Source organism: Gopherus flavomarginatus, chromosome 4 (genome assembly GCF_025201925.1).
Source record: "Gopherus flavomarginatus isolate rGopFla2 chromosome 4, rGopFla2.mat.asm, whole genome shotgun sequence".
Classification (NCBI taxonomy): Eukaryota; Metazoa; Chordata; order Testudines; family Testudinidae; genus Gopherus; species Gopherus flavomarginatus.
In genome coordinates this window covers 116,578,676-116,606,384 of record NC_066620.1, presented here as the reverse complement: position 1 = coordinate 116,606,384, position 27,709 = coordinate 116,578,676, and the positions used below count along the sequence as shown (strand labels likewise).

The 27,709-nt window shown below is 40.4% G+C and overlaps 1 protein-coding gene across 13 annotated transcripts in view; it reads right to left on the bottom strand.

The window, feature by feature from the left end:
• Nucleotides 1-27,709, bottom strand: part of EPB41L2 (erythrocyte membrane protein band 4.1 like 2) — a 279,503-nt gene that overhangs the window by 246,870 nt on the left and 4,924 nt on the right. For all 13 annotated transcript variants that reach the window (XM_050949494.1, XM_050949498.1, XM_050949495.1 and 10 more), the window contains exon 2: nucleotides 6,524-6,572. The gene's annotated coding sequence lies outside the window, so the exon portion shown is untranslated. The remainder of the gene's footprint in view (nucleotides 1-6,523; nucleotides 6,573-27,709) is intronic.

Sequence of the window (27,709 nt, the reverse complement as noted above, 5' to 3'; positions counted from 1 at the left end):
TCTATACCCCTCAGTCAAATAATTCCAAGGGAACTGCAGCTAAATGTGGCCTCTCAGTCACTTTTTGCAGCTACTGCAACGTATACTAAAGCAGGCTCCAAATTGCACAACACTAGGGCAAAGTACAAGGAACCAGAAATGATGACAGGCAGTTAACTCCTGGATTCCCAAGTCTGGGCAAGTGCTACCTGACTTAAAATGTGGAAGAAAAATTCTTTTTTAAATGTATGTGTTTACCCATAGATAAGGCAGTCATTTCTAAACTAAACTGCTTGACAACACCAGCACTCATCAAAATAAGCAGCATGTTCTAGTTGCTGTGGATGTTGGTGAGGGGAAAGAGGTGATAACTGGCCATAGCTTTGCAATAAAATCTCGAGTGATGTGGACATACCAAGCCATGAGAATTTCTGCTTCTGCCTTACCAGATTACTATGCCTTCAGATGTTTAGACCTCTTTGGGGTTTTTCTGTTTTAAAAAGTAGTAAGTTTCTAGACCTCACAGGAGCAGTGACAACCCTTCAAAAAGTAATCAATGCAGTGACATCAGCCAGAATGTGCAAACAGTCTGAAACAAGAGGGCAAACACCACTGTCATCTATTAATCTGATTTGAGCATCAATTTTAAAATTCCAGTGATGAAATCTTCAATGTCAATATTATTTATTTAATTAGATGTGTTAGTAGATGAATCCAGGTAGGTGGTCAGAGTGAAGCACATTAGGTTGGTAGTTACTGTAGGTTATGAAATGCAAAGACAAAAAAAAAAACAGTAGAGTAGACTCACAAAAAAGGGAACACAGAGAAACAAAGGACAGGAAAAAAAAAAGAGAAAGAGGGCAGAGACACGAGTGACGTAAAGAGAAGCAGATTCTCATTGACTAATGCTGAATATGACAAGTAACTAATAAATAACTAAGTTACCATTATGTAAGAACTAAGCATATTCTCATCTTGATTTCTGTGCAAGCCTCCAGATATCTGAGGGCATTCCACTGTGCATTTTAGGGTGAATAAAGTCCTGAATTTATGACCCAAATCATGGCCCATACTTACACATAGAATTCAGTCCTCTCCTGTGGAGGAGTTTCACATGTCTGAAGTACAGAAGAAAAAACTCACAGCATTTTTAGTTTTGTACATGAACTATTGTTATGACTTCATTCTAGGTACTTGTTTAATTACATTCCACATCTGGGCCCTGGCAGGTTGAGAGGTATGCCTGCTGCCATACCTCACAATGCTAATATTGATTTATCTGCATGCAAGCTGCTTTACAGAATAGCCAAGAACATCCAGACACCAAAGGGGCAGGTCCTCAGTGTAAAAACTACCATAGTATCCAGAGTTAAGATCTTCCCCTGTAAGTTCAGGTGAGAACTTATCAAATGCACATTGCCCGGGACACCCTGGTGAGCATATCTCAGCTATAAGAGTGGTTGTGGCAAGCTCAGGCTACTAAGGAACTTCAGATAAACCTCAAAGCAATTCCGAAAACAAAACTACAGATGCCAACCACACAAACCAGAACACTTGCTAGTATCAGTTCTTCACCAATCACAGATTAACTCAGACCCACTCACCTTCTTTAAAAATTCCATGCTGACAATTTGCTTCATAGTAGAATCCTCATACAGGTACTTTTTTACAAATTCAGCCCCAAATTAGGACAATTTAATTTCTGTAGTCCAGAGTCATGCCTTACTTACAAGATAAAAGTTTTGAATATTAAGAAAGCTGAAAATAAAACAGAACAGCCTACTAGGCTAACTTTTCAAAAACAAAAAAAGTTGATGGACAGTATTATTTCTGAAACAATCCACACCAAAACACTAAAGTTTCAAAGGTTAGGGTTTTGAAGATTTCCCCTCCCTCCCGCAAGCAACCACACAGCTTCACAGACATGAGATGAGTGACCCAAGAAGAGCACCAAATTTCAGCCGCCAATTGATTATCTTGCCCAATATGCTAGGAGAAAGAAAATGGAAATTCAAGTGTTATGAATAGGTGTCAAGCAACAGAAACTCTCCTTACATAAAACACTGAATCAGAAAAAACAGCAATTTTCAGTAAAGTGCCATGCTTTCTAATTTTAAAAGGCTTAGGAGAAAAAGATAACGCTCTCATCTGAGAACTACTCTCCATAACAGCAGAGAAGTCATGGGTCATTTATTGTTAAAAAGAGTATAGAACTTGCAGACATATTGAACTCTGAGCGCTAAACAACTTTTTTTCTGAAATGGAATCAATATTGAATCGCAACTAGAGAACTGTCATTGCTATATTCCTCATTGGTAAAACTATCCTGTAACTTGAGGAGAAAAAAAGAAGTACCTGGTCTGTAATAAAACATGAGGAAGTGAGACTTTTGAGTCAACTAGTAAACTTTGGTACAGATTTTAGTTGCTTAATGAAACACACTCAGCAAAGTCAACTCAAGACTCCACAAAGGATAAAGCAAAACTAACACGCTTTTGGAATTAGAGGGACACAGATAGTAAATGTGTGCAATGATAGAATTTGCATAATATCCGATGATACTGCAGAATCTCACAAGTTACTTAATTTTGGGAAGGCACTGATCAATCTCTTCTCCCTCCTCCCCATCTTTTGGGGTTCACTCTTGGTGGGACAAATTGATTTAGGAACTGTTCATGTTCAGTTAAGAACTCATCTCTCCTCTCCCAACAGTTTGCTTTCCAAAATTTCGACAAGTGCACCAATACTGCCTCACATTCACATAGTTTACTTAAGGAGTATCAAGAGGATACAAGCCTGGCAATCAGAAGAAGCTCCAACAAAGGGCTCTTCCGTACTTACCACCATTCAACAAGTGGGTTTAGAAGTGGAATCCTTGACAAGCTTTAAACGAAAAGACTATAGCTATCTGTACAAGGTTATGATCAAAATGAAGATGAAGATAAATAATCCTGTTAGCCTAAATGAAAGGGATGTCTCCACTGACAATTGAACAAAATTTTTGTCTTTCAGAGGTGTTTAACCCCTGCCCCCAAAAGACAAAAAAATGTTTTGCTGTGACAAGCGCAGGTGTGAACACTGTTGTCGGCAGGAGAGCTCTGCTGACAACGCAAATGCCCCTCGTTGGAGGTGGAAAGTTTAACAGTGGCTATACTGCATGACTTTTAGCGGCAGGGCTGTGGTGACACAACCATGTCGCTAAAAGCTGTGTAGCGTAGACATAGCCTTAGAAACTCATCTACACAACAGCTCTTATTTTTAACCCTTGAAATCTATAAACAATATTTGATGTTGAACTGAACGCGTGCCACGAGAATCTCTATAAGATTCATCTATCAGCAAACAAACAGTATACCCCTCTTCAGTTTTAAAAGTCAGCAACTATAGTCTTCATTAATTCTGAAATGACCTTCCATCTCTCTTATTACTACCATATGAAACACTTTACCTGAGGCTGAGAGCTGGACCTGAGAACCAAATATAAGCACTATGTTTTTGAAAGGAAAGAAGTCACAAAATTTTAATACATACAGAGCATATATGACAGAGCCATGGGAAGGAAAGGAGGGAGCCAATAAAACCCTCTCTCACAGATGTCAGATGTACACAGATCCTCTGTACCCCAATTTTTGGTATTCTGTTTACTTGCCACTATGACCCGGGCACATTAGTGACAATTAAAGTGAAGAACCACATACCCTCAGAGGCGCACAAAAAGAATATAAAAAAAGGGGACAAAGCAGAGTCTCTGCCCCAGACAGCGTACAGACTAAGTTGAGATGAGAACAGGAGTAGTTAGGGAGCAAAATGATGAGGATAAAGACTACATAAACATGCTGTTCTTCAGCAATACATGTGTTTTGAGAGGTACAGTTTGGCTTTGGTTTTTTAATTTTGTAGGACTGAAGATCAGAAGTCAACTTGAAATGTGATTGATTGTGAGAGAAGAAAAACTATGACATAGTACCGCTTGGTCAATGATAGCCAAAGAAACTGGGAAATCTAGTCAATATAAAAACTGACTACACAGTAAGCTTGTGATTTTAACAAGCATGTGAATTTGGGTCTCCAGAGGTGAAAGGCTAGAGAAACTCCACACTGCGCTATTGAGCACTCATTATTGCATGTTTAAGGGTCTCATACCAACATTAACATGCTTTCGTGAATATTTTAGTGGGACAGAAGGGAAAAAGAGGGAGAAAAATGTAGGGAGAGCAACATTTCAAATATTTCTAATATATTAAAAAAACCTGGGGAATCATTATCCCAGTACCATTCTGTTGGCAGCACCAATACCACATTACAAAGCTCTGAGGCGACTCAACAGTAGTTTTCCAGCATAAACCAAAATTGGTTACCAAACAAGATTTTTCATTCTGAGATTCCTTCAGACCTTTGTGGTGAGCCCTGCCTTCTCACCGCACTCTCTCCAGCAGCAATTCCTCACAGTAAGGAGAGGGGGAAACAGAGCTGGAATTAATTTGTTGGTAGTGCCCCTACACCATCTCTCACACACAGAGCATGTATTATAGATAACTATCTGAAGTGTGGTGAAAAATCTTTTGGATTAAAAGACAGAGGTCAGTCTCCTGTGCATGCCCATTAAAAAAATAAAATAAAATAAAATCCCATGGCCCTACTCAGATTTCCTTTGCTGACCTTTGAACAAAAAATTTCTCTTCCAAAAGAAACGTAAAATGTTTAGCATGGTTGTCCAATTGGCTGTAATCTGAGCAACACTACAGATAGTTTCCAGTGCATGATACTTTGCATGCACATGTTCTTATAGATGCAATATACAAAGCACTGTGGGCTCATGCAGGCTGAAAACACAGAACTCATGCATGCAGCATTCTGAAATGTCTCAAACAAATTTCCAATGCATTTCAGTTTTTGTTGAAGAGTTTCTGCCACACATCTGCTCATAGCATTTCCTTACATTTCCAACTCAAACACGATTTAGGTTGCTTTAATTCAAAGTTGCTTCATTTACAAGATGAGAAAAGGAAAAATGAAGTACAAATCAAATCTCCCTTTTTCTTCAAACTGAGGAAGAAAAACATCTTATTAAAGTAAATTAGCTACATTATCTAAAACTCCTGTAATGCCACTCATTTTTTAAAATAAAAATTACATTTCTTCTGACCAAGACAATCACCCCACTACTGCATTCACAATTCAAAAACTGATAAACATTTTTACAAATTCTATATCATATTTTGAAACCTAACTACATAACCACTTCAGCATTCAGTCTTCGTATTCTTGGAATAAGACAGAACATTTATTGTACCTTAAAGGCTATTACAATCTGCCATAAAGAAGTAATTTTTCTTGTTTTTGCCTACCATTTGATATGTGCCCAAGCTATTTATTTTTAATAATTAACTGCAAGAAATTCTGGCAAATTAAACTGGGGATGTGACTGGGAATGAGTGCAGTGAGGCAAAAGTATGAAGAAAGGAGAGATTTATACATGTAAGTTAATACTAAACTTTTATAGTGCATTTGTGTAAATATTTAAGTCAACAGTTACTGCAGCTGAGCAACCTTGTAAAGGGTGTTCTATCATTTCTTTACAGTGCTTTTTAAACAGAGTTAAAAAGTTTAAAACAGCTTACGCAAATAAGAGGAAATAAAACTATCTACAGGAAACAAGACAGCAGCTTATTGATCATAGATGGTTAGGTTGACTCAAATGTCTGGCGCAGCACATAGCCACAATACTGTAGAATATGAGCCAAAGGTTAGAATGCAAACCCCCTTTGTTTCCTGCAGTGAGGCTTTTTTTTATGCTTCATAACATTATTCAGAAAGTATCTGCTTGCCAGCCTTGAAGTTTTCCTTAAACATCTCACGTATAACATGAAACTAGGAGAACAGGACCAAAAAACATCATCTGCGATTAGAAATAAGGAAGCAATGCATTTGCATTTACAAGATTATAAATAAAATTTTGCCAAACTAATATTCTCTCATTTTCCCCCTCATTTGCTAAGTAAATTTTGACACAAAATGTTTACCTCTGATAGCATAGTATAAAATTAGATACAAGAATAACCACTTAAAGGGAAAAAAACCACACCACACAGTGATTGTAATGGACTTCTAATGGTTAATTTACAGGCAGTGTGATGGAACCTAGATAAATCAAAAGACGTGCTCCCCCCCCACCCCCAAAAAATCCAGAATTTTATAGTCCTCAGAAGAAGCTAGCTAGGAAATTAGGTTTTTCCCTAGTTATATTATGGTAGTCTAGATTCAGGGATGTGCTTTTCCCTGTCAGACGGGGAAAACGAACAAACAAAAGCAAGAGTTGCTCTGAGATTATTCCCTATTACACAGAGTTTGCCAGTTCTCATTCCTCCTTGTGAGGAGCTTGCTGCCTCCTCACAAATTGAATTCCTGTAACACTAAAACAGTGCTGTCTAGGAAGTCTTTTACATAGTATTCTCCTTCCACTACAAACAAAAACAAAAACCAAAAAGCAAAGTTAGAATGTCTAGGATTGCACAACAGAACTTGAGGAAAGGTATTCTCTTACCTGATTGTTTTGAGGAAACAGTCTTCTATAGGCAAATGGACTTCAGTAACTATACCAAAAAGCAAAGCAGACAGACAACTACTTAGAAGCAGCAGAACACATAATTCAAAACAGAAGCTACATCCAAGTAACTGTACCATACTAGAAATCCAGGTAGAAAAATACCAAGGCTCTCTCAGTTGAAAAGGAGGAAGGCTTTTCAATTAAAAAAGCACTAATTGCTAATAACTCGAGCAGAGTTTTTGCATAGCAACCAATTCTTTAGGGCTAACAGCAGCAAAGATAATTTTATCATGTGACCAACTACGTCCTCTTGAGAAATAAAGGCTGCCTATCGAATTGCTTTTCCAGCGCAGAAACTGAGGTCAGTAGAAATAGCTCCTCATTTAGAGGAAAGAGACCTGGCAAAAAAGAAACACAAAGCATCTTCCTTTTGACTACTGAGTAAAAGGAAGAAGAAATACTTTCAAAAAAGGAAGTTGAGATGTTAAGATAAGGGAAACAAAGACACATGCTAGAGGTTTCCCAAACAAGTTACTCCCAGATAGCCAAGCCACAGAGACTCCCATACACAGCATCTCATACCCTCTGGGATTTCACTTCATTCTTCAAACCAAAGCAAAACAAAACTGAAAATCAGCCTAGCATGACCTTTTTCAATTAGTACCATATGATCTAAACATCAAGGGGGGGGGGGAGAAGGGGAGAGCATGTATTTCCAGGCTCCTAAATGCCAATGCAGTTCAAAAGAAAGAGGACTGAAAATGACATACAATAGCTTAGGCTACTAGTATTACTGCAACCACCAAAAATACTAGAAAATCTTTATAATGTTCTCTGTTGTGCAAATATTATAGACTTATAGAAAGAGACCTTCTAAAAATGTATTAGTGGCATGCGAAACCTTAAATTAGAATGAATAAATGAAGACTCGGCACACCACTTCTGAAACGTTGCCATCCCGTCCTAAGTTATTCAAGCAAAGGGACAGCCACAAAAATAAAGATCTTCCAGACAGTACAAATAGATGAATTTTTTTCAGCTGAAAGGGACTAGTTCCAATCCCCCTGCTGTTCGGCTGAAAATTCCAGAAATGAGATCTCTATGGGCTTATTTAAGATATGTAACTTCAACTACATGAATAACTTAGCAGAAGTTGACTTACTTAGATCTACTTACCGTAGTGAAGACCCTGAGGTAAGTTGACAGCTGACACTCTGCCATTGACTCCGCAAGAAGTTCTGGTGGAGTACCGGAGTCGACAGGAGAGCACTCCGGGGTCGATTTATAAAATCGACCTCCGCTGCATTGATCACTGCCCACCGATTCAGTGGTTAGCATAGACAAGCCCTATGTCAAACAGATATACATGGCAACCGCTTTTTCCAGTAAGATACGGCGTCACTGAAGAAAAACTGCTTGCCAGCCTCTCAAAGACCTGACAAGCAGTTTTTCTTCAGTGACGCCGTATCTTCACTCTTCATTCTTTGAAAAAATAACTGCATTTTTAAGGGAAATGCAGTAGATCTAAGGAGCCACCCTGAATATGGACTATAACCTATGAACTATATCTGAAAGGACTTTTGGCAACTACAAGCTCACCTCTGCTATGTATCTGAACCTCAAAAATTGAATTCAAGTCTGTATGTATATTGATCCTTTAACCAATACTCTCTCTTCTTTTTTAATAAATTTTAGCTTAGTTTTTAAAAATATACTTGTACTTGGGTAAAACATTTGACACAGTACCACATGGGAAATTTATTAAATTAGAGATGAGGATTAGTGCAAAAATTGGAAGGTGGATAAGAAACTGGTTAAAAGAAAAAAGCCAATGGGTTGTGCTGAAAGATGAACTATTGGACTGCAGGGAGATTACTAGCTGAGTTCCTCAAGGAACTGTCTTAGAACCAGTCTTATTCAATATTTCTATTAATGACCTTGGCACAAAAAGGAGTGCACTAAAGAAACCTATTGATGATACAAAGCTGGGAGGTATCAATACAGAAGGTGATTGGAGTATTATACAAGAAGATCTGGATGATCTTGAAGACTGGAGTAACAGAAATGGGATGAAATTCACTAGTACAAAATGCAAAATCATGCATTCAGGGTCTAATTATCTGAATTTCTGCTACAAGCTGGGGATTCATCAGTTGGAAATGACACAGGAGAGAAACCTGGGTGTATTGGTCAATCACAGTATGACCAGAAGCCACCAACATGATTCAGCTGTGAAAAAACAAATAGGATAGTTGGCTGCATCACGAAAGGCATTTCCAACAGAGATAGAGAAGTATTATTACCATCGTACAATGAATTGGAAGAGCCCAGCTTGTTTAGTTCCACAAAAGGAAGGGTGAGAGCTGTGGCACTGGGACAGTTTTGTTTTGGTGGGGGGGGAGGGGAATGCTGAAAGCCATTTAACTGTAAAACCTATGACAGAAACCACTTTAAGCCAAGGGGTGCTGCCACAACTGTATGCCCAGCACTCTTGAGTGAGAGGGGATATGATTGTTCTCTAGAATACTTCGGGGGATAAACACCAGAGGGTGAAGAGCTATTTCAGTTAAAAGGACAATGTTAGCACAAGAACAAATGGGTATAAACTGGTTCTGCGGACACTCAGACTGGAAATTAAAAGAAGGTTTCTCACTGTCAGAGGAGAGAGGTTCTGGAACAGCTTCCCACTAAGAATTGTGAGGCAAACAACTTAATTAGTTTTACAAAAGAGCTGGACAAATTTATGATTGCAATTGTATGACAGGATTGGTTGTGATGGTAGGGATCAGGGCTCAGCAGTCCTAAGGCTCACTTCCTGGTTATGCCTTATGTTCCTGAAGCATGAGCTTTTAAGTCTTCCTTCCTGTCCCCTGCCAATGGCTGGCTTGATTCCCCCTCCATTCCTGCCTGAAACACAGGTGGGTTAGTGGCCTCTCTCTGAAGTATCACAGATGCCACATCTTGAGAAAGGACACTATGCAGGGTGGACAAGTGCTGAGGCGGTACCAAGCACTCACTCACTCTCTCAGGTGCTTGGCTAGCTAGTTTTTGCCCACATGCTCAGGGTCTAACTGATTGCCATATGGGGGATAGGGAATCAATTTTCCCGCAAGTAAAACTGGCAGCGACCTTGGGTTTTTCTTCCATTTTCCTCTGCAGCATGTGGCTGTTGGTCACTTGCCAGGATTATCTGGCTACATATCACTTCATCATTTCCCTGTCATTGCAGGGGGTCTCAGACATTCATGTATCTTGGTACCCTCTGATGTACCATAGGCTGAGTTGAGTCTTCTCTGGACTGCAATATTTTGGTCTAACTTCAGTTGTTGTGGGTGCTGTGTTGTGTTGGTGGCCTGTGATAAACAGGATCATTTAGTAGAATAGATGATCCATTGGTCCCTTCTGGCCTTAAAAACCCTATGACTATTGCACTAGGAGGACAGGTATAAACCTCAACATCATTGTACCATCATGTGCACAGAATCTATTTACATTCAATTGCTCCATCAGTCAAAATAAGCTACCACTAGACTACAAATTTGCAGCTTGATCTCAAGCAAAAAGAGGATTCCTGGATTCTTCAACCTTGTTTTAGCTGAAAAGCTGTCTCACTACATGTGAGACTATAAACAATTATTTCTGATACCAAAATTAAGTGACTGATGTTTTGGAAACTCAACAGCAATTTAGACCATGACACTAATGCTGAATAGGCAGAGATGGCAACACCAGATAGAGACAGTCAATTTTTTTTTTTCCTAAAAAAAGGTTTTCATCTGGCTCTCACAACCTTCTACTGAAACTTATAGAAACTAATAGCTACATAAATTATAACATCTAATATACACCAAAATAGTATAAGATTTCACGCAAATTTCAATTATTTAGGATACAAAGACTAAAATCCCTTAATTTTTTGATCAGAAGAAATTAACTTCTTCCCCTTGTACACTACAAGAATCATTAATTCAGGTTTCCGCCCCTACCATCAAAATATACTTCCTATTCCCAAAGCTCTTCAATAACTATGCAAAAACTGGGTGTTGCTACTGAATATTGTCAATATAACTGTCTCTGCTACATTATTTATGTAGTACTACAAATATTAACTAGCACTGTGTACAATTACAAATTACTATTACAATACTTCAGCCACTCTGGTATTGATTAGTAACCAAAACTAAGTAATACATAAGTCTTGTTTCTATTACAATGCATTTTCAAAAGTATTCTAATAAAAGATTTAAAACTTGGCTTTAGTTCTCTCATGAGATTTAGATTTACCCCATTCAATATTATAATCCTGAAACAGTTTACAAAACTGTTTGCTCAGGACTTTTGTTTTTCAGGCAGCCCATAAAAGAACAGCTATTAGGAGTCCCTGAATGAAAAGTATACCCTTCGAATGTAAGCCCCTTGGAGCAAAGGCCAACCCTGTCTTCTAGATTATGTCCTATGCATCACCTATTACCAAATTGCCTAGAAACACTAGTCATGGAGCAGGACCCCACTTTGCTAGGTGTTGCATATACACTGAACACTGTTGTAGTATGTTTCACATAGCACCTACATCAGCTACTTCTTACCCCAATACACATAGGATGCCTCAAAGGATTAGCATGGCAGTGAAAGTCTCTTCTCAATTAGAGCAAGATATGAGAAACAGTCTAGCTCCTACTCAACTCAGTATCACTGCTGAATTGTAGAGTCAAGGCAAAGTCAAAGGAGAAAAACAAAAGAAGAATGACAGAAGGAAAGCAATAAGGGAAGACTGAGATGCAAGGGGAAGAGAGAAAAATAGAATCATAGGACTGGAAGGGACCTCAAGAAGTCATCTAGTTTAGTCCTGCCACGAGTGCGGGGGACTGGAGTATTATCTAGACCAGGGGTCTCAAACGCATGGCCAGCCCGCGGAGTTATTTCCTGTGGCCTGCCAAGGTCCCCTCTGCCCCCACCTAGAGCGCCGTGTCCCCGCTCACCTCCCAGCGCTTTCCCGCCGCCAAGCAGCTGTTTCGCAGTGCTTAGGATGTTCCAGGAGGGAGTGGGGAGAAGCGGGGATGTGGCACACTCAGGGGAGGAGGCGGAGAAAAGGTGGGGCCGGGATTTGGGGAAGGGGTGTGTCATAAAGAGATAGTTAAGGGTTAATGTCTCTTTTACCTGTAAAGGGTTACAAGCAGTGAACCTGGACCACCTGACCAGAAGACCAATCAAAAGACAAGATACTTTCAAATCTTGGTGGAGGGAAGTCTTTGTTTTGTGTTGTTTGTTTGTCTGTTCTCTCTGGGTTCTGAGAGTGACCAGACATACCTACAGGCTCTCTAATTTTCTGTTCACATAGTAAGTACAAGTAGAAGGGCAGTTTAGTCTTTTGCAAATAAAGAAAACAATCAAAATGTGTATTTTGCTGGAAGGATTTTAATTTGTATTTGTGCTGGGGGGGGAAGGCTTCTCTCTAGTGTCTATAAGCTGAAAGACCCTGTAACGTTTACCATCTAAATTACAGAGACAACTTTTACTTTTTTTCCATTTCTTTTATTAAAAGTTTTTCTTTTCTAAGACCTGATTGATTTTTTTTTCCCCCTTGTTGAGGCTTAAGGGAATTGAGTCTGCACTCACCAGGGAATTGGTGGGAGACAGGGAGAGAGAAGGGAGGGGGAAAGGTGGAATTTCCTCTGTTTTAGATTCACGGAGCTTGAATCTGTATTACCTCTTGGGGAGGGGAAAAGAGGATGGGGGAAAGGTGCATTTCCCTTTGTTTTAAGATTCAAGGAGTTGAATTACAGTGATCTTCCAGGGCAACCCAGGGAGGGAAAGCCTGGGAGAGGAAACGGTGGGGGAAAGGGTTTACTTTCCTTGTGTTAAGACCCAGACCCCCTGGATCTTAGGTCCCCAGGGAAGGTTTTGGGGGAACCAGAGTGTACCAGGCACTCCAAGTCCTGGTTGGTGGCAGCACTACAGGATCTAAGCTGGTAATTAAGCTTAGAGGAATTCATGCTGGTACCCCATCTTTTGGACTCTAAGGTTCAGAGTGGGGAATTATACCATGACAGGGTGGGAAGAGGCAGGGCCTCATGGAAGGTTTCAGTGATGCGGCCCTCGGGCCAATGTACTAGTCCTCATGTGGCCCTCCTGCTGATTAGAATTTGAGATCCCTGATCTAGACCATTCCAGACAGATGTTTGTCTAAACTGCTTTTAAAAATCTCCAATGATGGAAAGTCCACAACCTCCCTGGGCTATTTATTCCAGTGCTTAACTACCCTGACAGTTAGGAAGTTTTTCCCAATGTCCAACCCAAACCACCCTTGTTGCAATTTAAGCTTATTGCTTCTTGTTCTCCTTAATCTCTGAGGCTAGGACATTTTTTCTCCCTCTTCCTTGTAACAACTTTTTAATATCCCCCTCAGTCTTCTCTTCTCCAGACTAAAACCCAGTTTTATAAATCTTCCCTCACAGGTCTTGTTTTCTAGACCTGTAAGCATTTTTATTGCTCTTCTCTGTACTTTCTCCACATCCTTCCTGAAATGTGGTGCCCAGAACTGGATACAATACTCCAGTTTAGGCCTGATCAGCTCGGAGTAGAGCAAAAGAATTATTTCTTATGTCATGCTTACAACACTCCTGCCAATACATCCTAGAATGATGTTTGCTTTTTCTGCAGTGTTACACTGTTGACTCATATCTAGCTTCTGATGCATGGTGATCTTCATACCCTATGACCTTCAGACCCTTTCTGCAGTAATCCTTCCTAAGCAGTCATTTCCCATTTTGTATGTGTGCAAATGATTGTTCCTTCTCAAGTTGCTTTTGTCCTTACTGAACTTTATCCAATTTACTTCAGACCATTTCTTCAGTTTGTCCAACATTTTGAATTTTAATCCTATCCTCTAAAGTACTTGCAATCCCTCCCAGTTTGGTACCATCCACAAACATAAGTACACTCTGTCATTATCTAAATCATATAAAATAAAAGGGAAACAAAGCCTCTGAGGAAAGACCAGGCAAAAAAGTTTAAACAAAACAAAAACAAAAACTACACACACACCCCCCACAGGAATCCAAAACAGTGAACATAAATAGCAGGAGTAGGTGTGGGAAAATACCAGCAGTGTGTCCTGACTATTCTAGTTTGGATATATGATCATGATAGCTATATTAATTTAACTTGCTCATTCCTCCCTCCCCATCCTATGCTGATGAAGCAGGAGAGAAAGAACAAGTGGCAATTAGCTACTTAACTTTATCCAGGCTATTTGTTAGAGATCAAAGTCCAATTCTTAGTCTCAAATTCTAGAGAAATTAAATCTAAAACAAATTCTACACATACTGCAACTTATACAGGGTGGGCTTTAGACCACATATCACTTGGGTAAACAATCTTAGAACTGGATCTTTTTACTTTAGATCAATTAAAAGAAAGCGTCTATGGCAGAAGACAGAAACTGGACTTTTTAGCCTCAAAAGGCTCCATTTAAAGTAGAACCCCTTACTGAGTGTTTTTTTCCAGCGCTGACTCTAAGCATTCTCCTGTTAACCACTAGTTTCACGACCAGGACCTTTAAACATATAATGCGAAAGTTAAGTCTCCATGGTTAAAAATACTGCATACAACTTTAAACTGATTCACTCATTGCTGCAGATTTGTTCCCACCTCCAAACCTAGCTTTTCATCAAAATCCAGTTACTCAAATTCGCTGTTCAAATGTCTGTAATTTGCAATTTAAATAAGGTTAGACCTAGGAATTGAATGCATTACCTTACCCTTCACTCCTGGGCTCAAACAGATTAAAAGCAAAGGACCATTATTGTTATTTATACAGAGTCATAGTTATGAAATGTACCACAAGGATCCATAGCTGCAATCCCCTACCATGTGGTAGCATACTTTGCTACTACATCAACCGCCCCGCCCAATTGACTAGCAGTTAGTGGCCTGCTTTCCAAAAATACTACACAAAATAGTTTTGCCACAGAGGTTTTGGGCAGCAGTTTTAAAAAACAAGTTGTACACTATGACTTTAGTGATAGAAAATTTGAAGTGATGTGGCAAAGTAAAATCCCCCCCCCTTTTCTAAAAAGGAACATCAAGTGTAATAACTCAACAGATGTGAACATTTGGGAAATGCATATTATGGGATTTTTCATTACAATAGCATTTACTATTTTAGTAAGAACATTTTATTACCATGTTCCAACAAATGTCTGTGTGCATCACATTTTAAATAATGATTACATTGTATTATGTTCATGCTCTCCCCAAGAACATAAAAAAGTGACTATGAACTGCAAAGCTACCTGTAACTTTGCTTGTGTGTGTGTGTGTGTGTGTGTGTGTGTGTGTGTGTGTGTGTGTGTGTGTGTGTGTGTGTGTGTGTGTGTGTATACACGTACACACACCAGACTAAATGAGTCAGCTTATTGCAACATCCTGGGCAAGGAACTTGAGCCTAATGAGTTCAACATACTTATAAAATACCAGCTCCATTCTAAACAAACTAGGACAGAGTAATAGTGTAATGGAATCCATTAGGGCAAAAATAAAATAAAAAAAACCCACTGTTCAACATCAAGCATTCTCTGCACACACACTTGAAAAATATGGAACAATGTAATGATGTATTACATACTGGTAAAGAATTATAAAATTAGTATGAAATTTTTTTGCATCTCTTTTCCCCAGGTATTGCATTTGGGAGTTCTCTGTATCATAACTGTATAATCCACATTCAAGAATTTGTGCACAATCTAGTAACTAATCAGCATCTTATATCAGTCTTGCTCTGTCACATTCCCACTCCTCCATGCACATGTCAAGCATTAGTCTGAGAGGGGATGGGGGGAGTGACTGAATCAAACAAATGCAGATGCAGAGAGATGGAGGAGCAGTTTCAGTTAGAGCAACTGAAAAATTTAATACACAAAAAGGACTTTTTGTTTTCCAAATAAGTGGAAAAAGGATCTTCTCTTCCACACTTTCTATTTACTCCCCTAAAGGTAGGCAGAGTAAGGGGAAAAACTAGTCAGGACAGATTTTTTTCAAGCTACAAAAATCTGGGCAGCGGAAGAGTGAACCTTGAAGGGGAGTTAGAAGGTGTTAGCCAACATGTTCTAAAACTCTTATGTAGACAAGGCAGTGTATATTCTTAACACATGCTAGCTGATCCCGTTAAAACCCAAGATCTTCCTAGATTTCAACTGGACTACCTTAATACATGATAAAGTACATCTTACCTTGTCTTGACTATAGTTTTAGAAGGTATTAGATTGAACTAACAAAATCCAATTCCACACGTTTAAATCCTAATTTTAAGAGCTTTGAGTCCTCTTTCCTTACAAAGAATTATTTTGGCCCTGCATGGATACAACCAGGTTGTCTATGCAGCACCTCCTTGTGGCCCATCAAGCTTCACAACTCCCCTGCTGGAGACCCCTGCCAGTCAGGTGTCCCCAACCCCTCACAGATCCAGTGCCATGGAGTCCAAAACAAAGGAAAAAACAAACAATGAACTAAAAATTAGGATCATCCAAGGATTTTTCAGTAGGATCCACACTTCTGCTCCAGGCTTTTGTCCCTCCTTGTCTACCTTCCTGGGTCTCTCTGTCCAATCCACCAAATGCCTCATCCAGGTATCAAGTAGCCTTAAGCTCTTGGCTGGGACCAGCCTTCTCTCATTGAGGAAGTAGCAGAATTTTGCTCTCCTTTCTGGTCAGCCCTCAACTGGGCTAACTCCCCTCTCCATGTTTGATATTGGCTGCACATATAGCAGGGTAGCGTCATCTGTCTCCACAGGCTCTCCACAAGCTTCTCTTTAACTGCTTCATTGCCAGTACAAGACTTATCTGACCCATCACAATACTATGTAGATAGGCTTTCTACAAAAATAAGTTTGCGTCTTTGTCATGGTATAATTCCTCACTCTGAACCTTCGCGTTCAAAAGATGGGGTACCAGCATGAATTCCTCTAAGCTCAATTACCAGCTTAGTATTTGTAGCGCTGCCACCAACCAGTAATTCCAGTGCCTGGCACACTCTGGTCCCCTCAAAACCCTGCCCGGGGACCCCCAAGACCCAGACCCTCTGGATCTTAACACAAGGAAAGTAAACCCTTTCCCCTACCGTTTCCTCTCCCTGGGTTACCCTGGAAGATCACTGTGATTCAAACTCCTTGAATCTTAAAACAGAGAGGAAAATTCACCTTCCCCCCTCCTTCTCTCTCCTCCTCCCAGACTCTCCCTGAGAGAGAAAGTAATCCTAACACAGGAGATAAATTAACCTTTTCTCCCCACCAATTCCCTGGTGGATCCAGACCCAGTCCCCTGGGGTCTCACTAGAATAAAAAAAAAAAAAAATCAGGTTCTTAAACAAGAAAAGCTTTTAATTAAAGAAAAACAGTAAAAATTATCTTGTATATTTAAGATGGAATAGGTATAGGGTCTTTCAGCTATAGACACTGGGAATACCCTCCCAGCCTAAGTATACAAGTACAAATTAAAATCCTTCCAGCAAAATACAAATTTGCAAATAAAGAAAACAAACATAAGCCTAACTTGCTTTATCTACCCAGTACTCACTATTTTGAACTTATAAGAGCCTGTATTGGAGAGATTGGAGAGAAACCTGGTTGCATATCTGGTCCCTCTGAGCCCCCAGAGTGAACAACCACCAAAAACTAACAGCACACACACAAACTTCCCTCCCTCAAGATTTGAAAGTATCCTGTCCTCTGATTGGTCCTCTGCTCAGGTGACAGCCAGGCTCACTGATTTTGTTAACCCTTTACAGGCAAAAGAGATATAAAGTACTTCTGTTCTATTAACTCCTACTATCTGTTTATGACAGTCTTAAGAAACTGGAAGTGGTTCCTGGGAAACTATCAGCCTCAGATCAAGAGAGAGAGTTTCCAGGAACAAGCAGCAAGTAAACCACCTGGAATATGATCTTAAAGAAACAAAGGACATTGCAAAGGAAATGTTAACAAGGGATTTTACAAAACAATACACTTTGCTAGAAAGAAAATTAGAAGTACCTGGAGAGAGAAAAAAAAAAAGTCAGGGTTTGAAGTGTCCATACTCTTGCAAATCTGGATATTAATGCCTGGACTCTCAATATTGGAAACTCTAAGTTATCCCATATATAAAAGAAAGCAAAATAATAATGCTTCTTACTTATATATCAGTAAGTTATAGACTCCCTACATGTAGAAACAAGTATATAGAATAAAGGCACCACTGTTATTCTGTCTAATGACAAAGAAAAGGAGCAAATCCGGAAAGCAGACTCAGCCATCAGGGCAATTTATGTTCTTGGTAGGTAGATTTCTTTTCTGTGGCTTCAGCTCTATCAGAGGCAGGTCAAAAAATGGTTATACATTTTAAATAACCTGATTAAGATGCAGAAGTGGAGGCAAGGCCTTTTCATGCCCAGCCAAATTTTGGATTGTTTATGAAAATCCCCTGTATCTTCTAGATCAGGCCTGCACAACATGTGGCCAGCATGGGCTCACTGTGCGGCCCACGGCGGCAGGTGAGGAAGGGGAGCTGAGGAGGCGAGCGAGCAAGCAGTGGCAGGTGAGCCGCAGGGGGGGGGGGGGGGAGGGGGGCGCTGAGGGAGCAAGCAGGCAGGCAGGCAATGGCAAGGGGGCTGAGGAAGTGAGTGAGCAGGCAAGGCAGGTGAGCCGGCGGCAGGGGGAGCAGGGGTGGCTGAGGAAGTGAGCAGGCAGGCAAGCTGGAGGTTGGCCCCAGCTCGCTGCCACTCCTCCTCCTCCCGTGAACACTCTGCCCTGCTTCCAGCGAATCAGCTGTTCACAGGGGAAGCCTGGGAGGGCAGAGAAGCGGCGGCTTCGCGCTCAGGCCCAGGGAGGCAAAGGCAAGCTGGTGCGGGGAGAGGTTTCCCTGCACACACCCTCCTCGCACTCACCCCTCTACCCAGCTCACCTCCACCTTCGTCTCCCTGGGCCTGAGCAAACAGCTGATTCATGGGAAGCAGAGGGGCACGAGCTCGGCCTGACCCAGTGCTCCAGGCGCTGCGTGGCCCAGCTCCAGCCAAGCAGCGCAGCTGTAGCACCACCAGCCACCTCCAGGCAGTGCGGTAAGGGGGCAAGGAGCAGGGGTTGGATAGGGGCAGGGAGGTTAGATGGGAGTGGGAGTTGGGGGGGTCAGGGCGGTCAGAGGGTAGGGAATGGGGGGAGGTTGAATGGGGGCAAGGATCCTGGGGGGGCGGCAGGAAGGAGAGGGAGGTTGGATGGGGGGCAGTTGGGGCAGGGGTTCCAGGGGTGGTCAGGGGACAGGGATGGCTGGATGGGGGCAGGGGTCCCAGGAGGCCATCAGGAATGAGAGAAGGGGTTGGATGGGGCGGCAGGGGGCAGTCAGGGGACAGCGAAGGGGGAATAGGGCAGGGGTGCTGGGGGGCGGGCCAAGACTCCTTTGTGGGGTGAGGAAGGAACCGGTTGTTTAGATTTTGGCAGCTCAACACCGGCTGGGGGGCTGAGGAGGCAAGCTACGAGTCGGTGGCGGACCTGTTCTACTGATCTGGTCTGGCTCCCATCCCCTCTCCAAGGGTTGCAGCCGTCTGGAGGTGCTGCCTTCCACGCCTTCCTCATCCATACTTTGTGGGGAAGATTTTATTCTACTTCTAGCAAAAAGACATTTTTCTTTTACCTTAATTACACTACCTTAGAGGCCCGCTATAACATATTAGCAAGGTTCAATATCGCTGTTTCGGTGGGGTGGCGCTGGGGAAGGAGAGTTTGTTTCCGCAGGACGGGCGGCGCTTGTGGGGGGTGGAGGGGGGGAGAAGTGTTTCGTCCCTCAGCTGTTTTCTTTGGAGTAATATGGCCTTCGCCGCTATACGAGTTGTGTGGGCCTGTTCTAGATCTTTGTCAGCAGGGTTTTAGAGCCAAACTCTGAGTTCTCAGAAGAGGTCGACAGCTTAAAAAATATATATATTTTAATAGTCACCCATTAAAGAGAGATTTCTTATTCATACATTAAACTTAATCCACTTGTTTGCCAAGTTCCATACCCTGTAGTGAACTATGGATGGACCTGAGATATTCCATATTAAAATGCCTTATTTCAGAATTATTTTAGCTCCATTAGAATGGCAGTGCGCACAGTGAAAGCCATTAGAACTCTTGTGTGTCACCAGACAAGACTCAAGGTTTCAGAAAGTGTAGTTCAACATTAAATACACTGTATTACAAAAATGGGCTGGGTAGAATCTTTGCTTAAGGTCATTGGTTATGGATGACAGATTTAATCCTAACTGTATGACTGTTTGTTATTCCATTCTTTGAGAGATGTTATCCTTTGCTGTAAAGTTCTTTATTAAATGTTAAGATGCAAATTTCATTGGATCTATGAAAGTCTAGTCACTTAGTTTAACTTTAGACCAGATTTGCCTTCATAGCCACACAGATGGCTTTATAGAGATCTCTCTACAAATTTACTACTTTATTTATCTGAAACTATGTTTAAGCAGCAGAAGTAATTAAAATGCATCAATCAATCAATGGAATAATGAATCCTTGTATATCATCCACAACAATTTTCCAGATGAAGAATCTTACCACATCAAAATGATTTAAAAAAAACCACACACACACACACACACACACACACACACACACACTCCCTTAGGCAGGTGTGTTCAGTGCCTCTTATCCCCTGTTAAATGGAGTCTATTTTTTGGTATCTTGCCTGGTTTTGAGATAGTGAAATCAAGACTGTCTAAAAAATAAGGAAAGCTATGAATAGACAGGCATAGAGATGTAGAGAAACCACACTTTTTGAAAGTGACACATGGTCCAACAAACCACCAGCACTCAGATATCAGTATACAAGTCTTTAATAAATCCCTGGCTGGGATGATTTAGTTGGTGTTGGTCCTGCTTTGAGCAAGGGGTTGGACTAGCTGACCTCCTGAGGTCTCTTCCAACCCTTATCTTCTATGACTCTGGAATTATTACACACTAGTTCAGGGGTAGGCAACCTATAGCACGGGTGCCGACGGCAGCACGCGAGCTGATTTTTCAGTGGCACTCACACTGCTTGGGTCCTGGCCACCAGACCAGGGGGCGCTGCATTTTAAATTTAATTTTAAATGAAGCTTCTTAAACATTTTAAAAGCCTTATTTACTTTACATACAACAATAGTTTAGTTATATATTATAGACTTATAGAAAGACCTTCTAAAAATGTTAAAATGTATGACTGGGACACGAAACCTTAAATTAGAGTGAATAAATGAAGATTCGGCACACCACCTCTGAAAGATTGCCGATCCCTGCACTAGTTGTTTCTAAACATAATGTAGAACTTATTTCAGTCTGCAGGAACTGAAATTTGGCCACGTCTTTACAGTCAGTGAAACAGCATAAGTGTATTCTAGTTTGCATAGTTTGCTTTAAAAATTCACTCACTAGTAGTAAGTGGGAAGCTCTTCCTGGCTAGTCCAGGACTCAACTCAATCAGTTCTTGCTCATGGATTTGCCAAGAAAAATTAAACAAAGACTAACAAGTGGATCAGCACAATTAAAAACAAGTGTATATTTTAAAGAGTTTAATTTAGCAGTTATGAAAGCATAGACAGAAGTCTTGTCTTTTGTATATATATGAAGAAGTACTAATGTTTTATAGGTCAGGGTTGAAATAAACTTTAGATTACCTTCTCCTGAAGTGAGAGGCTATTCTATTTAGCATTTAATCCCTGGCCCCTAGTGAAGACTGCAAATAAAAAAAGTATCAATTTGTGCCAGTTATGATGGTTTTTTTCATGTGAAACCTGCCCCCGCATCCACTTACTGTCTCCATCAACTCATTACGCATAATTTGGCCCATCAAATGGTAACAACTGGGTCACTACCAGATTGGTCTGGTTTTTAAACCAGTGATCTTGAAGTTACAGCTTGTATTATGTATTTTACTACTAAATCCCATGAACCATCCACTGTCAATACACAATATTTTGTGGGAAAGTGTGTTAATTCCTGCCGAGAACATCAGATCACTTAAATATAGGTTTAGATGATAGGGGTTTAATATCAGAATTTCCACTCTTCGGGAAAGACGAGAGATTTTACCACATACTCAAAATGGGAGGTGGCAAATGAGTCAGTGTATCCCAAAAGCTATGCCAAAATGAGAAGCTTTAGAAGAAACAACATTACCAAGTATTTCCTTGTGTTTTACATGTTAAGATGGAGAATGTATTTTGTAAAAACATTTACAAGTCACCGTGATGTCTGTCACACATGGACTATACAATCAATGTCTCTGGAGGAACTGATAAAATTAAAAGCCATTCTTTCACCACTCACTAACTTCTCTATTTACTACACATTCACCATGCTAGCATAATTTAAAGCAGCAGGTCTTCAAGATGTTATGAGAAAGTTTGCAATTAGTGTTATTAATGGGTATGGACCCAGAATATTTGTGGTTGAAAGCCTAAGAGCCTAAGGACAGTTTCTAGCTTCTACTTTCAATACCACAGATACCATGTCCTATTTAGCTCAAAAACTTGTGGTTTGCTATCATTTTTAGTGGATAGGGGGTTCACATGATTATTTAGTAATGGGTTAAACATCTCATCCAAAAGGAATGAAAATAAAGACAATATGAGACTCTAAGTCACTACAAAAATAATTTTCCCTCTGTTGATACTCACAACTTCTTGTCAACTGTTGGGAATGCGCCACATCCACCCTAATTGATTTGGCCTCGTTAGCCCTGATCTGCCCCTACTTGGTAAAACTCCCATCTTTTCATGTGCTGTATTTTTATACCTGCTTACTGTATTTTCTACTCCATGCATCTGATGAAGTGGGCTATAGTCCATGAAAACTTATGCTCAAATAAATTTGTGAGTCTCTAAGGTGCCAAAAGGACTCCTCATTGTTTTTACTGATATACACTAGCATGGCTACCCCTCTGAAATAAGTCCTTTCTGATAGCCTCTGGTGTAAGGTAAAGGTTCTACAGCAATTTTTAAAAAGATACCCCATTTTCCTTCCTAAGCATTTTCTCACTGCATAGAGCAGGATTCAAAATGTCAACGAACGCAGGAATAGCTTACATATAGCTTAACCTTTACTACATTTGAATGATAGACACTGTATTATCAGCACTTTCTTGGTAAGATTTTTTATAATACTTCAAGTATGAGAGGTAATGTACCACAAAATTCTATTTTGCAATTATCCCATATAATTTAAATTTTCGCCCTTAATTCTCTGAATGTTAGGAAATCAGACTCACCACCAAAAAAGATACTTCTCTATGAATTAAACCATGGTAAAGATTTCTTTTGGCTTTTTAATGTGGTTTCATACCAGATGTTGAGTTCTTCATTGAACAGAATTAGAAAGCAAACATTGAGATACCCTCAGGGATTTTGTTCTGCTCACATTTAATATGTACAAATGAAAAAAATAAAGTGGCCATTCAAGTTGCAAGCAACCACAATCAAAAATCCTGGAAATATAGAATCACAGCCAATTCTAGAAGTTGTGTGTGGTGGAAACAGATTACACCATTCCTATAATACATGTAAAAACACAGAAAACACCACAAAATATAGCCAAGGGAAGTAATTAGTTGCGCGTATCACTCTACAGTTAAGTGCAAATGTTCAACTAGTAAAATGTGAGAATAAGGGGAATAAGGCAATATATTTTATTGGACCAACTTCGCTGGTGAAAGAGACAAGCTTTCAAGCTTAAACAGAACTCTGTAAAAGCTTGTCCCTTTCAGCAACAGAAGTTGGTTCAAAAAAAAAGATATTACCTCATTCACCTTGTCTCTCTAAGATCCTGGAATCAACATGGCTACAATACGACAAACAACAAAAAACTTTAATTATTTCAAGTTAAGTATAATCAATCAATCAAACCTTGAGCACCAAAAGTGTAAAAACTGTTTTCCTGTTAGGTCACTTGAGATCAAGGTTAGCAGCACACTCAGTCCTGGGCAAAAAGGAGCATCATGCAATGGTCGGTTACCATCACTGTGGCTGAACAAAGAAGTGACACAGATGACCATAACTTTATCATAAAGCCATCCTCTATCAAAGCCTGGCCACTGTAGCCACTTTCAGAGAGGAGTCCTCTGAGAAGAGGACCTGAAGCAGTTTTAAGATTAGGCACTAATCTAAGTAGGAAGATTATGGCACCAGGTTTTTAACTATCCCTCTTACAGGCACTAAGTTCATGTCAGATGCATGATGTGATGGGACAATGTCCCATCACAGAAAGTATCCAAAAAGCAAGATGGCAGAGAAAGGAGTAGGTTCACCAATAGGTAAAGATTAATTATAAGAAGGCTGATACTTCTTATTTTCCTTCAGCTACCATTTAGAAAAAATATGACAAATATTGAGGATAGCATCATTGCAACTCAGAATCAGAAGTCATAGGACTGTAAGGAACCTTGAGAGGTCCTCTAATCCAGTACCCCACAGGACTAAGTATTATCTAGATCATCCCTGACAGGTGTTTGTCTAACCTGCTCTTAAAAATCTCCAATGATGGATATTCCACAACCTCCCTAGGCAATTTACATGAATGAACATGTCAACCACTGCATAGTTAACTAGAACATATTACTATTAGTAGGGTCACATAAAAGTCACTTAGGTATACTAAATGAACTAATAGAACCACTGGTGATTATTTTGGGGAGTTCCATCACTACCAGAGAATTTGAAAATGGTATACACTGAAGCTACTTAGGAAATGGGATAACACAGATCTGGAGGTTACAGACCAGTAACTTCCATAGCTGATAAATTGAAGGAATGCATAATAAATTAAAGTAGTAAACACTTACAGGAAAAGTAATTGTGCAATTGGCAAGCAAACACAAGTTTGTTTAAAATAGGAGGGTGACTACAAGAATGGGTGTTTTTGAGAGAAGAAAACAAGGAAGGAATAGAAAGATTTGAAGGCAAACTTCCTCTCAGAGGGAGAACATAAGTACACTTTCCTTTATAAAAGGGTATAACTAGCTGTTGCACAATTCTTAAAAAAAAGTCAAAATTCATACAACCAAACCAAAAAGGAGATTATATTGTATTTGTGTGAGATGTCTTAAGTATTGTATGAAAAGACAAAGTTTATTTTTGCTGTAGACTCGGTTCAAAGCACTTCAATATAGATATTTTTGCTGCAAGTTTTGAAAGACCATAGACAGAATAAAAAACAAAAAACAAAAACAAACAAACTGTGCAGGCAACTTCAACTAAAAAGAAAGAAAGCTCCTCTAGTTTTCTATTGTGGTAAGAGATCACATCATGTGTTTTAAAATTATACTGAAGAATACTATCAAAAAAATATAAAAACCTACATTCTTAAAACATTGTAGTCAAGTTTTATCCAGGCCACTAAGTAAAGTAAGCCAAGGTTATTCTTTGTAGTTTTCAAGCCACATTAATAACATAGTGATTTTCAGTAAAACCCGGTGTTACATTTAGCTGTACAACATTACTAATTACAGAGTAATTTCAACAATAAATATTTTGGTTAAACTCTGCTTTGTCATCAATGCAAGTAATTTTAGTCAAAACTGATCTTTCAGGCAGCACAGACATTTCCTTGGTTTTTAAAAGCCTATTTTTATTTTCTGGGAACAGGGTAGCTTTTGCAACCAGAACACTTCTCTAGAACTGGTGCTTTGCAAACACTAAACCACAGAGACAATGTTACAGAGGCAAAGGAACTGACTTAAACCTGTAGCAGTAAGACAATTGGGTTAGCCTTCAAACTGTCCTTAGTTCATCTTATTGTGCTTCTGTGTAATGCATGAGTCTCCAAATAATGACCTTACATACCACACATGCTGCATTACCAAAGATTAGCTGAGTAAATTAAAGTCAGAGGATCAAATCACATCTTCCTGCAAAAATAAGTCCAGGAGCAAGACAAGAGGAACTGTACTCCCCCTGGATTTTCTGTCAAGTTGTCTTTTCCAAGTAGAGCAGCTAGGTACCATAAATCAATCATCGCCCAAAACCATCCTCAGGATACATAACAAAAGGAACCTGCAATCCCAGAGAGTCCTTGCACACTCCTACTATTCCCCAGCCTCTTGGCAGCAAAGCTGAAAGAGGTTCTTCATAAGCCATTGACAAAATCCTCCATGGGTGAGCTATAGCAGAAGCTATGGAAGGATGCAATGGGAATTAATGCTGTTTCAAAACAGCACTAGTTCTCAGACTTCTGCACTGATATTTACAGGCTCAACAGGAAATGATGGGTTCAGCTGTGCTAAGACAAGCTCCGTCCTTATCATCCCAGCCCCCAAAAAAAACTCATGGTACCACTGAAGGGATGGCATCTGATGTTAAAGGGAAAGGGTGCAAAACTGCAGCTCCCTCATCTGGGAAACTTACAAAGATCTCCTAGATTTGAGTTTCCTGGGCTCACAAAAGTGGAAGTGCAATCCAGCCCATAGGTGGGGAAAATGAACAACTATTTTCTTGTTTTATAAAATCAGTTACATATTTGTTTTTGCACGTAGTCTCCCCATCATCCAACAAACTCACTGGAAGTACCACCACACTACTTTTTCCCTCTGTTAAAAAAGGCAGTTGAGGACTGACTAACATTGGATTGTGTAACATGGTGGGATAGACATGCACTTTCTTCGCCTGTAGGGAAAGCTGGAGTTCAGGCTGCAGTTAATTACAATGGATTCACAACAAGTAATTCACAATAATGTCAGACCCAGAAATGCAAAGTTAAGGTTGTACTTCTTAAACAAGATACCAAACCCATCTCTGCTTCCATAGAGCTGCTCACAAGAAATACAGAAAAATCAAACTACCTTATCCTTCCATAAAACTTCCATTGTATCTGTCTCCTCAAAAAGGTATAAAAAAATCACAATTTATATATATAGTCCAATCCATCTTTCCTTTTTACATTAACAGGAGTTGGGTCAGGTCCATAGTATACTTGCTCTCTACACCAAACAATTCCACTTTATCAGTTACGGCCACTACTCTAAACCAGAACTACCATTCCTATACTCCAGTATGTCCCTCTGTACTGTCCACGCAACACCAACACTCTATAGAGTAGTTACTGGTGGTCAATAGGTAATGAGGACCACAATGAGCTGCCTCTTCTTGCTTCCAACTGCTAAAATCACATTAAAAGAAGCTAGCCATACCTTCACATTTCTTACTGCTTTACTGTAGTTGCCAGAGGATCTTATCAAATAACCAATGGAACAGAAGATAGCATATATAAGATTGCACATGCAAAAGGAGGAGGCCCAAAAGACTGACTATTATCCATGCACTGGCCTGCCCTCAGAAACTGACTTAAGAAAAGCTGGTTTATATTTTGTTTGCAACTTAAAGCCATGGGTAACTGCAGATTTTATTTCTGACTGCCAGAATAAAGGAATCCTTTATCACTTTATCAGCCTCAGTGAGTGTTTACAGGAACCCACCAAAGGCTGTAACCTGTGAAGCCTAATGTTTGAAATGTCTACAGGACTTGCCTCCAAGCTCACGATACACCCAACACTCTACCATAGGGGTGGGCAAACATTTTGGCCTGAAGGCCACATCTGGGAATAGAAATTGTATGGCGGGCCATACATGCTCAAAATTGGATTGGGGTCTAGGAGGGGGTGTGGGATCTGGTTGGGGGTGCAGGCTCCAGATGAGGAGTTTGGAGTATAGAAGGCTGTTCCAGGCTGCAACCGAGGGGTTTGGAGAGCGGGAGAGGGAATCACATCTGGGGCAAGGCTTAGGGATGCAGGCTCCGAGCAGCGCTTACCTCAAGCGGCTCCCAGAAGCAGTGGCATATCCCTTCTCTAGCTCCTATGTGGATGCATGGCCAGGCAGCTCTGCACGCTGCCCCATCTACAGGCACCACCCCTGCAGCTCCCATTGGAGAGCTGGAGGGAACCATTGGAGCATGTAGGAGCCAGAGCAGGGCCATGAGGCCCCTGACCCAGCACTCCAGCTGGAGCGCCATAGTGGGGCAAGCCCCAGACCCTGCTCCCCAGCAGGAGCTTGCAGGCTGGCTTAAAACAGCTCACCACAGTTTGCCCACCTCTGCTCTACCAGATGTTCAGTTATCTCCTTTTTCTCTGCATCTCTCTCTTTCAGGATCCATCTCTAATTAGCAGTCAACCCCATATTGCCCCCACTTCTTGAACTTTCACAGTTTAG